This window comes from Lepisosteus oculatus, chromosome 14 (assembly GCF_040954835.1).
Source record: "Lepisosteus oculatus isolate fLepOcu1 chromosome 14, fLepOcu1.hap2, whole genome shotgun sequence".
Taxonomy (NCBI): domain Eukaryota; kingdom Metazoa; phylum Chordata; class Actinopteri; order Semionotiformes; family Lepisosteidae; genus Lepisosteus; species Lepisosteus oculatus.
This window is the reverse complement of record NC_090709.1, coordinates 27,858,593-27,876,237: the sequence shown is the minus strand read 5'-3', so window position 1 is coordinate 27,876,237 and position 17,645 is coordinate 27,858,593. Positions and strand designations below refer to the sequence as shown.

Here is a 17,645-nt window from a genome sequence, read left to right as displayed (position 1 = left end):
ACTTTCAGTCTGGATCTTTAAAAATTCATATAATTTTTGTCAGCTGAAAATGTTAGGCTGCCTGCTTTTAGGGGGGGAAATAATTTTTCAAATTTACATGTCGATATTAAAATAACATATTTCCACATATAAATACAATTATAATAAAATATACAAAAAAAGCCTTATTTTCTTTAATGATATGAGTTCTACAGTACTGATACAGTATTGTACAAAATGGTATGATCTGAAGAATCGCCAGAGCACAATGTATCAATTTGGATGATACTAACAAAAGAGGGACACAACATAGAAATCCACAAGGTTTATTTTCAACAACAAAAAATGTGCTTGAAAATAATTTGACAAGGAGGAAACCTTACATGCATGGATACCAGCATTTCCCCAGTAGGTTAAAATGCAGCAGGGAACAGTATAACAGAAGGTCAGTGTCACTTGATATTGCATCACAGAGGCTGATCTCTTCATCATCATATCCACCATTTCCAGAAACCAGTACACATAACTGTGAGGGTTTAAATTCAGAGGGAAAAATAATTCTCTAAATTAAATTTTATGCTGCACAGAGAGCCTCACGTGTATGTGGTCAGGAAGATCAGTTGGATCGAATGTCATTCTAATAACTCCACGGTTGTGGGTTTGATCCCTTACAGGCCAGGAGATCTCCTAATCTTTTGCCAAAACCATTTGATCTTTCAGTCCATGGTGAAATATATTGTGTTGAAAAGATGCCACAAATGCCACTGTAGACAAATGCTAGTGCTGCAGGTGAAGAGGAAAGCATTCAAAGATTTATGAGTTTCTTATGTGGAGCGAAAATAAAGTGTCACCATTTGCATATGTGAGGCTTCTAAATCAGCTGTCTGTAAAGATGCTCAAATCCAGCCTGTTAAGTAAAAAATATTTTAGCTGGGGATCCTCAAATCAGGCGTGTAGAAAAGAGCACCGCTAAACACCATCGGGAGTGCAGAACATGTGATAAAAGTGTTCTTTAAACAAAAAGTGAAAATAGTGAATTTGTCTTTCACTTAGACGTTCTTCGAAAGCTCAGTAAACGATAAAGCGTGTTTACTGAGCAAGAGACTCGTGTTCTGAATTCTCATCAGATTAACCGGTAATACAGCTACTAATAAAGGTTTACATTAATCTTAATTATTAATAAATAACACTTTTATTAATAAAGACATGTATTGATCAAATTCATTGTGAATAGTTGTGGTGTCTAGAAAACAATTTTAGCTAAATATTTCAAGCGAGTGGTGAATACTGTATGTTCGTTACTTTGTGACCATATTATTACCACTACAGAACAGTTCAAAAGCGATCGACTGTTCCACTACTGAGCTACTTAAACCCTGTGAAGAGGTGGTTTAAGTTAGTCTCCTACATCAGTAAGATCTAATGGTCAGCAGATGTTATTTTAGGTTTGTTGCAATTGAGAACAGGTTTAGTACAGAGCTGCTGACAAATTTCAGCAGCCAGGTTTGTAGCAATGACCCGTTGTATGGACATTGCCAATCAGCCACAAGAAAAAAAAAACATCATTTGTGCCTTTATTAAAAAAAAGAAAAACAGAGTAGTAGTTTATGTGGTAATTTCAGGTACAATGTAAGAACTTAAGTTAACTAGTCCCACAGTAATGTGTGGGGTCCTCTCAATAGAAAAAAAAATACTTGTAACCCGAAAACACAACAACCACAATGCGAGAAGCCTTCCGGGAACCTCGGTAAATCACTGTAGTAGTCTAACGACTACAAAAAATACCATTAAAAAATACTTAACGGAACAACTTCAAAACAAAAATAACATTCAAAACAAATCTGGGAAACAACAAAAACAGAATCTAATGCGAGAGCTTTTTCAAGTCTTCGGTACCCCATTGAACTTGAACTTGAACTTTATTGCCATATGTAACCGGTACTGGTACAATGGAATTCTTACTTACAGAAAGTCTCTCGATTGTAAAACAAGTGTAAAAAACAAGACAAAGTGCAAACAGTGCATCAAGACAATGTACAAACAAACAATAGACAATGTGCAAGTAAACATGTAGACAGTTTGAATGTAAACAATACAGACGTGTAAACAATGACTGGAGATGTGCAATAGATAAGAAATCATAAAGAGGTAGATGGTGATGGTGTACAGTAGGTGTGGTCCGAGGAAATGGCTAAATGTGTTTGCCAGTCTCACTGCTTGTGGATAGAAGCTATTGAAGAATCTAGTGGTAAGTGTCCATATGCTCTTATATCTCTAGCCTGAGGGCAGTGGGGTGAAGAGCTCATGCCCGGGGTGGTGACTGTCCTCTGTGATGGCCAGAATTCTACCACGGCAGCGGTCCTAATAGAGCTGTTTAATCTCGGTGAGACCCCAGCCGATGATCTTCTGGGCCATATTGACCATTCTCTGCAGTGCCTTTCTTCCTCGCGAAGAGGTGTTGCCATACCACACGGTGATCCCGTTGTTGAGGACGCTCTCGATGGTGCAGCGGTAGAAGTTCACCAACACATGTATTGGCATCCCCCATCGCTTGAGACACCTCCAGAAATAAAGGCGCTGCTGAGCCTTCTTCATGATAGAGTCAGTGTTCACAGTCCAGGTTTGAACTTTAGAGATGTAAATTGCCACACACCGAACAAACACCGGAGCCTTTTCAGCAATTTCAAAAAAACGGGCCTGCTCGCCTGCCCACAAGGCTCCGTCTCTTACCCGCTCTCCAGAGCCTGCTGCCTTCTGTGCTGTTCTCTCGGCAGCGCACACAACTCCTGCAGCGCGGTGATAAAGTTTCCACGCTCCGCCGCAGGGAAGGCTCGCTCCGTGCGCACACGTCCTTTCAATGCCAGTTCAACAAGTGCTCCGCATTAGCAGCGTCGGGGCTCCGGCGTGTCGCACCTCACCTCACCTCGCACAGCCCCCTCCTTGAATGTCTGGTGCTGGGCATGCCCCGCTCTCCTCCACCTTATCTTATCGCGTGTGACCACCGACAATGGCCACAATGCCGGGGAATGGCACCTGTAAAGTGTTAATTGGGGCACAGGAACAGCCCGTCTCGTCTCGGGGGCCGGCTTCAAAGACAATACAGCAAACACAGCAGGGCAGGGGAAGAAGACGACACGATACATGCAGGTACAGTCAGCTCTGGCGGGAACGAGTCATTTGTCGGTCTTTTTCAAGTGCTGGGAGCCGAGTAATCCTTCGCTTGTATCGTTTCTCCCCGCTGACTAGATCTCACCCTGCGACTCTCGACTGGGCTCACCCACGGCAGCCCAGCAGGTGTGAGCCTAGCCGGCACCCGGATGAGAGATTCCCCCCGGAAAAGCTCAGGTTGCTGCTGCTCCTGCAAGAGGTGTGACTGGGACCAGTAGGGAGCTTCTTATGCCCCAGCATCCTGATGGCGACACTCTGCTGCACAAACAGGCGCCGTCCTTCGGGGGGAGGTGGAAAACCGAGGTCCCTACCCTCCTTGTGTCAGTGTCTCAGGGAGAGGATGGGCAATGTGAGACTGACAGTGCTGTCTGGGAGAAGCTCCTCCTACAGGACTAGGCACATTAGAGCTTCACCAACAGAGTCACACAGCGAACGTGATAACCGCTACACTACGGCAACCTGCAGGGGAACGATGGGAACTCGTGTCCAGTGGCCCAGCGCTCCTCAGCCAGTTTGATGATTTAATTAACTGTATAACTGTTATCACAATCTGTTTAACTGTATATTTATAAGACTGTCTGTGAGAGATGTGTGGGAGATGCTGAATCCCAGGGCTGGTGTGGAATCACACACTGACAGATCTTCTGTGTGATCTGAGTCCCACTGCTCAGAGCTAAAGACTGGTCAACTGGTCACTATTGTAGACACAACCATTGGTCTGCTGCTGCTGAGAATCATGATACACTGGTAAGAGTGGCAATACTCACAACCAATTAATTCAACTGAAGAACCTTAGAATAATCGATTAACTTCACTGATTGGTGAGAACAAATTATTTTCCCATTTTGACCCTGTTTTTAATATGTAGAATACAATTCAACTGAAGAACTCAGATTGTCAGGATAAAGAGAAGGATGGAGATGAGCTTCTGTCTGTTCAGGAGGTAGGAGTTTTGGTAAAGTACTGAGGGATCCAATGCTCTGTGTGTGAGTCTGAGCTGTGAATCTGTGAATTTTTTTATTCTGCCTGTGAGAAGTCTTTTCCTTTGCCAATCAATGTTCCATCCAATTCAGATACTCTGCACAGACTGTCAGAGTGAGAGAAAAGGAGAGAGAGATGGACAGATAAGAGCACACACAGCGAGAGAGACAGGAAGTGGGAGAGAGAGGAGAAGGAGCATGAAGACAGCGCAGGTGTTCAACCACACTGTGACCACAGGAGACAGAAGGCTTTTCTCAGCTGCTGAGGAGCTCAGGGCTCATGGCCACTCAGGCTCAGAGGCTCTGGCAGCAGTCAGGTCTGGGAGCTTCTCCTCATACTGACTCTGGAGCTCTGAGAGTCAGCCTCCATTCTGACAGGAATAGCCCCTCCTGTTCAGCCCCTGAAAGACACACTGAGAGAGCTGTTAGAGCCCTGAGACAGCTGTGTGGGTAGAAGACCTGTCACCCTGTAGAGCTCTGAACACTGGGCTCCCCTGTGTGCCTCACTGTACAGGAACAGAGCTCTGACTGGACTCCCTGTGTGTCTCTGTACAGCACTAGAGCTCTGAGCACTGGGCTCCACTGTGTGTCTCACTGTACAGCAATAGAGCTCTGACTAGACTCCCTGTGTGTCTCTGTACAGCGCTAGAGATCTGAACACTGGGCTCCCCCATGTGTCTTCCTGTATACCTCATCACACTGCACTGCACAAACCACAAACTCACTGCACAGTCTGACCTGCAGTTCCAGTAAAGCTCTGTCGAAACAGGCCCATTTCCTAAAGACAGGGGAGTGAAGAGATAGTGCAGTTTTACTGAAGATAATATGTCCCTCTCTAAAAATATGCTGTCATATCATTATATGACATTTTTTCATGCTAGCCCAGCAGGAATTGTGGCCTTAAATCACAGCTGTTCAGCTGTATTAACAAGAACTGATTGTTTCTAGTTAATCATTTTATTGTTTGTATTAATATTAAAACTACCAGTTGTACTCTCACTAATATTAACAGGAATACACTAGCATTAGTATTAGTAGCTGTCCATGACATCACGATAAGTGATCAATAACTCTCCGCAGTGCGCTCCGCGCGCCTCCCGCGGTCTCGCTCTCTGATCCCGGTGCTCTGGCTGGTGTCTCTGACGTCACAGTGCTCTTTCTAAAATATATAACATCTCCAAAAAAAAAAACACACCGGGCTTTGAAGAGAGCGATTCATAACAGCTGGAGAAGGTGTAATATTTGTGTGTGTCAGCAGTGAAACTGCATGTTGATTGATGGAGGGCTGAGCGGGGAATAACGGTTGCTCAGGGTCACAGGCCATAGTGAATTTAGGAGCTAGCTGGTTCGGAGTTACAGGTTAAATAATAAAGAGTTTGTTCGAGTGTCACATCTTCGTCCTGGGTTCTTAATTTTTACACTATACGTGTACGAGAAACAAGACAGTGTGTGTGTGTGCCCTGGTGATTCTGGGAGACAGATCGAACCTGGGCTAAAAGAGAGGGGACTTAGCCCTCTTCCATTTGCTAGTTCAAAGTTGTACAACCCATTTGTATCTGCTAGGCGGCGCAGTCGTCGTGCATAAAGAACGCTTTGAAAAGTATCAAAAGCAAGTCATTCCGAGTTGGTCGTTTGTGTTTTCGAAATGCTGAATTGCTGCGAAATGCTGAAATGATCTCTCGGCTCCTCGGTTGTCATTTCTGCTCCGTAAAGGAATCACAGCACGCGTCGGCTTCCAGCACGGTGGGTCGGGACACGATGCCGGGGGTTGACAAGAGCAATGTCTTCCTCGTTAGTATAGTGGCAAGTATCCACGCCTGTCACGCGGGAGACCGGGGTTTGATTCCCCGATGGGGAGTCACTCTTCTTCTACCTCCTTAGAGAAAGGACTGCCTTTCACTTCTCTGTGTCTTCTTTCACAGCACCGTGCACCTTTTCATTGCTCTCGCTTTCAGAGCCTCTGCACGGCACACGACTCGACATAAGGACGCGCATTGAAGTGAAAGCAGGAAGCGCTCACAAGTGACTCTGGACCTCAACACCTGTTGATGGGTCACCTTTGTCAGACACAGCAGTGGAGCCCAAGCCCACCTATACAAATACTCACACACACTGACAGATATATGCACACACACTCACACATTATCACACACTGAAAGACCCACATCCAAATATTCACACACAGACACTACACACACTCACAGACACACACATAGACACTACGAATACTTATAGACACACATCCACAAACTCACAAACACACACTCACACACTGACGGACACCACACACTCCTCACAAACACCACACACAAACAGACACATACACTCATAACTACAAATACACTATAAATAACACTAATTCAAATACCACTAATATTGCAACAGTAACACTATCACTAAGACTTACACTATCATCCTAACACTGACACTGCTACACTAATAATACTAATAATAACAGTAATGCTATTACTAAAACTAACATGACTACTAGTGTAAATAATCTAACCTTTTCTCTGTAATTATCACTAATATTAACAGGAATACTAGCATTAAAACAATCAATAGCACTATCATCATTAATACTCACATGAAAACTATCATTAATATTAAAACTACCGATTGCACTCACACTAATATTAACATGAAGACACTAATATTAGTATTAGTTGCTGTCCGTGACGTCACACCGCTCTTTGTGACGAAGGCGAGACACCTAGCCGTGGACAGTGACGTGGCGCCTGTTGCTGTGGTTACCATACTGATGATTTGTAAACAGCGGAAAAATGCATTTAAACTGTTACCTATACAAATTTTTAAGCTCTAGCATACAATTGATGAACGACAGAGGCCACTCCGACCTCTTCTCGGTTTTCTTCAATGACTTACTAAGGATCTTCTTCACATTCGCCCATGCAGGGGAAGCCAGTTACACCAAAGCAAACGCAGGAAAGTGCATTTCAAGCAGAGACCAGGAGGCACTTGTTTACACCGAGAGTGGTCGGAGAATGGAACAATGCGCTCAGCCCTGTTGCCGGAGCCGATTCTTGATGAGATCTTGGGCTCACTAAGAGGCCCCCGCTGGATGCTAATCTTTCTGTTGTTCTTGCAGGTCTTGGTACAAGAGTGCATGAAGGCACCAGAAATACACTGGGAACAAATGACCGGTCGCTCAAGACCTCTGTGAACTCAAAAAGAGGCTGTTTCCGCCTGGTTTTGAACCAGGGACCTTTCACACGTTAGGCAAACATGATAGACGCTACACTACGGAAACCTGCACACACCCCTTCTGGTGTCTCGCTTGCGTTTCGGGCTGAGAAAGCTTTCCAAAAAGGGTGAACTATATTGACAATACTACTGACAGCAGGAGGATTAAAATATTCTTTTCTCAGCAGCTTATTAAAAACAGCTCCCATGATGTTCAAACCATCTTTATACACAGAACACTGACACAGCTTTGTGTTCTGAATCTCTTTTTCTCGTGCTTTTATTTAATGTGGCACAATGCACTGGTATAGGGGTATTCTGTTCACAAAATAATAGCATTTAAACCACAGCACCCACAATGCTGCAAGTAAGTGTTTTGCACACTAAGCAGGTCCTCTGACTTTTCCCAGCTTTGTTTTGGGTTGTGGAACCTTTATTTTTTATGATTTTTTGAAGATAACACTACAGGTAATACACTGGGATAGGTGGGTCGTCTTCATGGCTCAATAGCATTTCAAATACAACAGCCACACTGCTGAAACCAAGTGTTTTACACACCAGACAGCCCCCCGAACCTTATACAACCTTGCTGTGGCTGTGGCCCCTTTCTTTATTTTGTAGCACAACAGCCACAGTGCTGCAACCAGGTGTTTTACACCAGACATTTCACCTAACCTTATACAACCTCGCTTTGAGTTGTGGAACATTTCTTTATTTTTTAATGATTTTTTTTACTGTAATCAAGTGATGTGCTCACTAGGCAGGCCTCCTGACCTTTCACAGTCATGCTTTGTTGTGTGCAACTTTAATTATCTTTTTAGGATTTTTTGAACATGGCAACTTCCACCGAGATGGGTGGGGGGTGTGGGGGTGCTCTTCAATAGCTTTTTCATCTATACACACACAAACGGATGTAACCAAGACACTCAGAACCTGTCACGCAGGGGCTGACTGCTGAGGATAGGGATCCAATGCGGTGCCCTTGGTAGGGTTGGCACGAGACGCAGGCGTAGTCGGAGTAAACAGGCAGGGGTCCGAGTCCGGGAAGGCGTAGTACAGGCGTAGGCAAAGAATCGACAGGCGAAGGCGTAGTCGAGGGACTGGCAGGGGTCGGAGTCCGGGAAGGCGTAGAAGTTGCGTCGGTAGACAGAGGCATAAAAGAAGAGACAGGCTTGGGTCAGGATCCGAGAAAGCATAAAACGGGCGAAGGTACAAAATCGAGTGGCTAAAGCGGTAGTCGGAAAAGCGGGGTCGAGGTCCAGGGGAGAAGTCGTAGTAAGGCAAAGGCGTAGTTAGTAGGTAAGCTTCGGGAGAGAATCTCAATTGTGAGCAATGACCGGGGGGCAGATGAGGGTTTAAGTAGAGGACTGATTGACGCGTGCACGTTTGGTATGGGGAGAGCTCGAGGGAATGCGGGAACGCTTGCCTGCGTGAGGGAGATTCGTGACAGAACCAACAAAATCAACCTGAACTCATAGAAAAACAAGAATGCCCCCGAGACACCTGCACCCCCCTCCTGGACCACTCTGGTATCAACACCCCCAAACCCATCCATACCAGCTAACAAGACCCAGAATCGGTGCAACCCTCCAACCTGGACCAAGAGCAGGATTGGACAAGAACCTGCACCACACTACGTACACAGGTTTGTATTTTTGGCTGAAGATGAAAATGTCTAACATAGATTGTTTTGGTTCTAGCAAACAATAATAATAGTTGTTAAAATCCAAACACACATAATGAGATCACTCTCTGTCAGTATGTGTAACATTCTGGGTCTGAGCTCCTCTGTATTTGGGCTAAAGAGAGTTCAACAACATTATTAAATGCACTGACATCATAATCTGACAAGAGACATTGTTTAGGGGAGACTTGACCACCCACTGTCCCCCTGGTATCGTGAAGTTCATTGTCCTTTAGCTTTCCAAAACCAGAATCACTTGGGACTCCGGGGAGATCAGTGTATGCAAAATATGAATTCCTTATGCAAGAAATTGTATATGGTCAATATAGTGATCATATCTTATCAGCAGATGGTAATCTCCAAGGAACAATCTCTGGCCATCACAGAGGACAGTCACCACCCCGGGCAGGAGCGCTTCACCCCACTGCCCTCGGGCAAGAGATATAAGAGCATACAGACACTTATCACAAGATTCTTCAATAGCTTCTATCCACAAGCAGTGAGACTGGCGAACACATTTAGCCATCCCCCTCGGACCACACCTACACCATGACCATCTACCTCTTTATGATTTCTTATCAATTGCACATCTCCAGTCATTGTTTACACATCTGTGTTGTTTACATTCAAACTGTCTACATGTTTACTTGCACATTGTCTATTGTTTGTTTGTACATTGTCTTGATGCACTGTTTGCACTTTGTTTTGTTTTTACACTTGTTTTACAATCGAGAGACTTTCTGTAAGAATTCCATTGTACCAGTACCGGTTACATATGGCAATAAAGTTCAAGTTCAAGTTCAAGTTCACAAGTAATAGGTTTATTCCATGCTGAAAAATGATCAAATGATTGATGAACCCAAGTGATTTGAAAGAAATGTTCCACAACTCAAAGCGAGGTTGTATAAGGTTAGGGGAGCTGTCTGGTGTGTAAAACACTTGATTTCAACAGTGTGGCTGTTGTATTTGAAATGCTATTGAGCCATGAAGAAGACCCACCTATCGCACTGTATTTACCTGTGGTGTTATCTTCCGAAAATCATTACAAAATAAAGAAAGGGGCCACAATCACAGCAAGGTTGTATAAGGTTAGGGGGCCTGTCTGGTGTGTAAAACACTTGGTTTCAGCAGTGTGGCTGTTGTATTTGAATGCTATTGAGCCTTGAAGTCAACCCACCTATCCCAGTGTATTACCTGTAGTGTTATCTTCAGAAAATCATAAAAAAAATAAAGGTTCCACAACCCAAAACAAAGCTGGGAAAAGTCAGAGGACCTGCTTAGTGTGCAAAACACTTACTTTCAGCATTGTGGGTGCTTTGGTTTAAATGCTATTGGTTTGTGAACAGAATACCCCTATACCAGCGCATTGTGCCACATAAAATAAAAGCATAAGAAAAAGAGATTCAGAACACAAAGCTGTGTCAGTGTTCTGTGTAAAAAGTCGGTATGAACATCATGGGAGCTGTTTTTAATAAGCCGCTGAGTAAAGAATATTTTAATCTTGCTGCTGTCAGTAGTATTGTGAATATAGTTGACCCTTACCTGAATGAAAACAGGACGTAAAGGAAGGGTTTCAGAAATCAAACAAAGCTTTAATCCCATGCTTACAGTCTGGGTAATTGGAGACTGCGCTGTTCTGCTTCCTATGGTCATATATGGGTTTTTCGCACGAAGCCGTATTGAACAGTATTTCTCATGTTGTGAACGTGTGCACACAGCGGTCCCCCGGGTTCCAGTTCGTGCGTAATTACGCATCGATGAAAAACCGGAGGTTTAAAAAAAGATAATTAGCTCACTGATAGTTTGATGTAAAGGCTGTGGAAATATCCACAAGGCGTGGTCTTTAAAATGAATTTGGTTTGAAGGCGTTCTGTGCTTCCATTGCGGAGATATGGACAAAAGAATATTCATGCTTGGTAAAAAAATGTCATAAAAACGAAAAAGTAAAGGCTGAGAAAGCATTCACAATGTATTTTTTACACAAAGGAAGTATTCTCGCAACTCTAAGAGGTTTCGTGTAAACGCTACAGGCGTGCCAACATCTTTTTCGAACTTCAAGCTGTTTACCCCGGTTGGCTCTTCTCTCTTGCAGGGTGATGGCAAACTTCTTGAGAGAGGGAGTCTCCTACGTAAGGCTGCTCTTTGTCAAGAGTGGAGACAACAGAAACAGACTTCAAACCGACATTAATTACTGAGAGCAGGCGAAAATGTCTTTGGAAAAGAGAAAATGACTGCTGACCGTAAACAGAGCTCACGCTCAGCTCCGGACAAGTGCTCCTCGTTAGTATAGTGCTGAGTACCCCTGCTTGTTGCGCGGGTGACTGGGGTACGTTTCTGTGACAGGGCGCTGGTTTAATTTTTTTTAATTGTTGAATTATATTTAAATGTTAAACAACTGAACAGCATCTAGCTGTAGACCAGGATGGCCGAGTGGTTAAGGCGTTGGACTTAAGATCCAATGGACAAATGTCCACGTGGGGTCAATCCCCACTCCTAGTAGTGTTGCAATAAGTTTTAAGTTACAGAACACTTTGATGATTTACACTCTATTTAAATATGAATTTACTAAATTTCAGTTCAGTTCTCTTCACTCCCACTCCCTGGCATAACTGAACTCTCACTATCGCATACTGAAGGCTTTACATGCATTAGCTGTGATACAGCTCCCAATAAAGCCGGAATCAAACAGTTTGTTCTGTTTCTCATGGTGATCCTCTTCTCGATCCAAATGAAACGAAATCAGGGCTTGATTTAATATGATGCCTCGAGAAAAAAAAAGGAGTGAATTTCCGCCTGGAATGATTGATGCCCCATCAAACATTTTGTAACATCCCCGGAAGATTATACAGTAGAATCCTGGTTTGTGGCTTAAATTCAAGGTAAACAAGACTAAGGAAACGAGTTGGAAACTTGATGTCGAACTGGAATTTAAGTACCCGGAATATTTCACTACATTTGGCAATATGTGCCAGAGAGGAGCCCTTTAGATCCCTTCAATAGCTCAGTTGGTAGTGCAGCTGACTGTATTAGAAACATTTAGGAATCCTTAAGTCACTGTTTCGACTCCAGCTCGAAGGAAGGTGCTTTTGTGAACTTTAATCAAATAGTTAAAATAGCGAATCTTTTTCACTCAGAAGTTGATCAAAAGCTCAATAAACGATGAAGCAGAGGCTGTTGTTCCGAATTCAGCTAACATCTGGTTGTCTTGTTTTGGCCATGATCTGATCTTTGAATTAAGGGACTACGCTGTCTGATTTGTAATTCAAAAGTAGATACAAATGTCACTGTTTTCAAAGGATAGGTACTTAATTGGCTTTATGATTTGGTATTGTATTTTGTATCATTATATTATTACGTTTGTGCTTTCTGTGTTTTTTACCGTATTCTGAATTTATTTTTTAAACAAATGCTAACAAAGACAAATACAGCACACATCTGTTTATACCAGCGGTGAATTGTACATTTTTATTAAGTACAATCTACTGTATTTTTAGAAAAAAATGGCATACTGTGCACGATATGTTGCAGAAACACAACCTGATATATTATTTTAATCATTTGACAAGTATGAGGTCCCAGATCCAAATCTTCAGTTCTGATTTTTTTTAAAGTGATATCTTCTCTTCCTCTCATGGAAATCACAAGATGTGAGCAAATGTTTTTTGTACTTTTTTTTTCACGTTGCGATCCAAAGAGCCTCAGACGCACAGTCTGACAGTAACCAAACCAGAATGGATTCTGCTGGGAGCCGGACTGAGCTCATTCTCACTCCCTGTGCTGAAAACAGAATCTCTCTTCCCCGAACATCGTCTACAGCTGCTAGATATTGCTCTGCGTCCTACTGCTCCAGCAATTCCTTTGACCAAAGACAGATCACTTGTGTGCTTTTAAACTTCTTGCTGCTACAGGCTCTTTGATGGCTCATGCTGATCATCCTGTGGATCTGAAAGAAAATGTTAAAGCTGGTAAATGTTTGATTGTAATTTGCATCTAGCTACAACGTCCCTGGAAAAGATAATTTATTAGTTGCGTGCAATCGGAATCTTTTACTTCACGTATGGTAGTGGAAATAGTTTTAAAAATGTTTTCTAAAGAAGATTGTATTGCCAGGACCTGCCTTTAGCGCTCAGTAGCAATGATGCTGTTGATATAGATGGACAAGAATTTAAGATGAATTGATGATGTAAGCTAAAATAGCCCTAACACGCTTCCTGTAACAGTGTTTGTATTTATAGCAAGTAATATTCTTTTTCAAACCCGAACGTTGCTTTTGCATTAAGTGTTATGTAACCATTAGCGGTTTCGTAGCTTCTGAAGAGCGCACTTTTCCAAACTGAAGCCTATAAGAACATTATTCAAGATGCACCATGGCCCAGAATCATGCATCGGGACAAGGATTAACATCCATTGAAAGTACTCCCAAATAAAAGATTTGACCGAAAAATTAAAAGAGTAGGCAAGTATTAAAACAACACCATAACTTCTTGACTTCCAATCTCTTTCCTGGTTCAGGCCATGTAAAATGACATATTCAGTGGAGTCATGCCGAAGTTGTGAGTTTAAGCCTCACCTGGAGCAGCCTGGTTTTCTGTCTTTCAGGTAAACAGTGTTTTGTGTTATTTGCTAAATGGAGAGAGGATTCTGTGTTAATTGTGCTCCTCCTGGGAAAGGTCAAGATGAGAAGTTCACGAGGCTGGTGGTAAATATCCTGTCCAGGAATATCGGGGCTGTAGGGGGTCAGATCTATAGATGTAGTAAACACATTAGTGGAGACGATGTGTCTGCTCTCCGTGAGAGAGCCGGGCGGGAAGAATAATCTGTGGTCTGGGAAGAAGAGACCCTCGTTGGAAGAGCGGCGCTCCTCACAGGAGAGAATGAAAACAATCTTTTTCAGGGACGCTGATTTTTCTCTTTGGGTGAATTAAAAACACTAGCCATGAGTGACCTTGTGGTGCAATGGTAGCGTATCTGACTCTTGATCAAACGGTTGTGTGTTCAAATCATGTTGAGGTCAGCTGATGTGGTTGCTTTTGCTGAACCCGGAATTTACACCACGCAGTTGGGTTTTAGCTGTACACCACCTAGGTAATCTGAACAAAATAACAGAGCAGTACAGAACACCCAGTCAGGAGCTTATGCAGCGTTTCATCTTGAACACGACAAGAGAAAAGGCACACTGCACGTCCGCGAAACATCACGTCTGACTTTAGAGACAGTGACATCAGAGAATGGAAGTTTCAGACTGCTTTTTTGTTACAGGTTCAAGCAAACCTGAAAGTTAGGGAGTGTTTGGTCACTTTTGTATGAAAAAGTGTCTGAAGCCTGTAATTATAATTTGCCCTTTTTTAATTGTGGTTGAAATCCACTCCCATGTACCAAGACCTTACAGTATATTCATGTTTACTTAAATTACTAACTATTGGACTATTGGACATTAGTTGGTGTTTTTTTTTTGTAACGATTTGCTATTTCATGCAGGAAAGAAAGGAACCCAGACCCAACGTTTGCTTTCAGGTGCGGTTCATTTACATAATGGACATCTATTTCTGAGGAGCCTGATTTAAATCACACAACCCCGGTAGAAGTCGAATCGACAATCTTATAAACCGAAATCAGACGCGTTATCCATTAAACCACTAGCCCGTCACGTAAATGAATTGCACCATGGTGAGTTCAGCGCTGCTACTAGTAATACCCCACCCCCATCTTAAATTTCTAAGTGAGAACCGTGTTTTCTACATTTTTATCAGTTTTAAAAAATCAGTACTTTTAAGCAGACAAAGCCTTTATGTGTCGCTCTGAATTTCTAATTGATTTAGAATTCCACGAAAAAAGCGTTTTGTTCCACAACGGCGTGAAATGATCACGTCTTTCACTCTACTTCTCTCTAGTAGTAAAGCTTATCTTGCTAGGTGAGCATTTGCTCCGGTAAATTAGGTCACTTTTCATGTTAACTCACTTCTTCTAAACACAACATTTCCTGGTGCATGTTTTCTCCATGAAAAAATACATTTTCCCTTAGATGATTTCTCATTTAGTTTCATCAAAGAGTACAGAAAGAAGAAAGAAAGGAAAAGTGTCATAAATGAACTCTGTCACCCTTGGGAGATGTCAAGCGCATTGGACATGAAAAGTGCCCAATAAAAGCCATTTCTCTTACAGGGCTCCTGTTCCGTGTAAAGGAGGCAGCTTGCTCAGCCGGCAGACTCAGGGCTTACTGACCGCAGATGGCTCAGAGCGGTGTGTCCAAGCTGCTGTAAAAGAGGAGAATTCTGCCGGCACCGTAGCTGAGTCGGTTTAAGTACCTGTCTCGTTAACTGGAGATCCTGGCTCCACATCCCAGCTGTGACTTTCTTCCTGTCTTTTTGTGCAGAAACTACCATCTTGGACAACCGCACAGGGCTTGATTTAGTTTAATGCATGAATGTATTTCCTTTCTGCAACAACTTGTTTTTCAAGAAATTCATGCAGCTTGTGAAAAATGAAATTTAATTCTTGGCTATCAAAGCAGAAGGAATATTGCCGACTGGCAAGAAAATGCAAGCTATGTTTATTTTTTGACTGGAAAGGTGCGAATGGAGTAGAGCCTTTCTCGTCAGTCTCTGTGGTGCAATCGGTGAGCACGTTCAGCTGTTAACTGAAAGGTTGGTGGTTCAAGCCCACCCAGGGATGTTCTTCTTATTATTGTCAATGTAAACACTGCCTCCGCTAAAGCCGAAACCTTAACCCTCTTTATATTTACCGAAAATGCGAGCCTTTTGCCCGTGTCCAAGAACAACACTTGAGACCGGGGAAGTCCAATAGTGATCAACACCGCAACTCCCCAGACAACCATATTCACCCATGGAAATGTATCTTTGAAGGGCTGGCGGGAGATATCATTTACAGTACAGTAAAGAAAGTAATACTGAAGGGCTGGAAGTCCTGGAAAGGGTTAATAGAAGCTTCTTGCTTCTGCCCTGGAACAGAGCCCACAGCTGCCAGATCAGTGACCCCTGAGCCCAGTTCACAGAGAGGAGAACCACGTGCTCTTTTATGTCTCTAAGAGGGCTGGGAGAAAGGAGAAAAGGGGGAGATGTGACTTGAGTCCAGGCTGTTCTGTCTGATATTGTTCATGTAGCAGCACTGATTGTCTGAATATCTTCTGGTTTTGGATTGTGAGGATAGAGAGCAGAACGGAGATGAGCTTCTGTCTGAGTGTGTCTAAGCTGTGAATCTGACTGAGAAGAGAATAATGTTTTTTTTTTATTCTGCCTCAGAATTTTTCTTCTTTGCCAAGTGGTGTTACATCCCCTTCAGAAACTCTGCACAGACTGCCAGAGAGAAGAGGAGAGAGAGATGGACAGATAAGAGCACACGCAGCGAGAGAGACATATGTATTGATTTACTTTGAAGCAAGTGTTCATTTCCCTTCTGGAACAAGTTGTTTCTGAACTTCAAGAAATTCAAACAACTTATGAAAGATAAAATACAAGTCTTGCTTATCAGGACAGAAGAAATACCGCAGGAAAATGACAGTGATTTTTCTCCTTTAAACGAAAAGTGGAGAAAAACAACGGCAGGTCATTTCCGTCGGCTTGATTTAGCTTAATACAAGTATTCACTTCCTTTTTTGTAGATTACAGCCTGCAAAAGATGAAATAAAGTTATTGGTTATTCATGGTCACTGCAGGAGAAATACTGCTGGCTGGCAGGAAAATGTCAGTATTTTATTTTAACTACAAACGTGCGAATGGCAAGAAGCAATGTGAGTTTGTTTCTGCCCAGTTGTTAAACAAAGGGCTGGTGGTTCAAACCCACTCAGGGATGTGCTTCAGATTGTTCTGCTATAACCATAATCTCTTCTTAAACTTGATGGGATTTCTTTGTAAACCCTCTTGATCTTTGCAGGAAATGTGCATTTTACTCGTGTGAAACTACATGTAAACAATTAAGTACTTAAGTCAATGTTCAAGAGAACCATTTTCACGTGTGGAATTTTATCTTCAACTGGCTGTCAGGAGAATTCATTTATACACCCGTTGTATCCTTAGCAAAAATATTTTAAAATTAGATCACAGATTTGTTGGAGTACTTGGCAATCCTTGACAATCATTAAATGAGCATTATACAAATGTGTATAATGCTCGCTGTATCATGTAGTGGAAATCTAATGAGTTAATTGATTCTTAAAAATGTAGAGAGCTTTACAAAAAATATATTGGTGCTTTTAGATAATATTTCAAGGATATAACTGCTATGCTACAGTACGTGCAGAATTTTAGAAAACAGTTCGTCAACAAAGTACACTGTTTAGGTTAGTTTAGAAGACAATGTACCAAAACAATATATGCTGTCTGGGTCATTAGAATTAGCTGAAAGTAACTGATAAGCTTTGAATAACAAATCTAGTTTTTCTTCTCTCGCTCTATGATGTAATCTGTTTTCTCTTAGAGAAAGGGGAAGTTTTAGAAGGGACCAAGTGCTGAACTTTTTTACAGCGCAACGTCTTATAAAAACCCTGTACTGCTTGTAACAAATTGAGTCTCTGGTTGCACTTGGCGAAGTGGCAGCAGGGCTCCCAATATTGCAATATTGAAATAAAGACCTTACTCAGGTGAGAACTCTCTCTTGTGGCTTCCTTGATAGTT

General features: G+C 42.5%; 2 non-coding genes across 2 annotated transcripts; both read left to right on the top strand.

Annotated features, from left to right (window-relative positions):
* The first annotated feature begins 11,431 nt into the window (after positions 1-11,431).
* Positions 11,432-11,514, top strand: trnal-uaa (transfer RNA leucine (anticodon UAA)). Its single transcript has one exon. It is a non-coding gene; the product is annotated as a tRNA-Leu (tRNA).
* A 4,099-nt stretch (positions 11,515-15,613) lies between these two features.
* Positions 15,614-15,687, top strand: trnan-guu (transfer RNA asparagine (anticodon GUU)). The gene has a single exon. It is a non-coding gene; the product is annotated as a tRNA-Asn (tRNA).
* Positions 15,688-17,645: the final 1,958 nt, after the last annotated feature.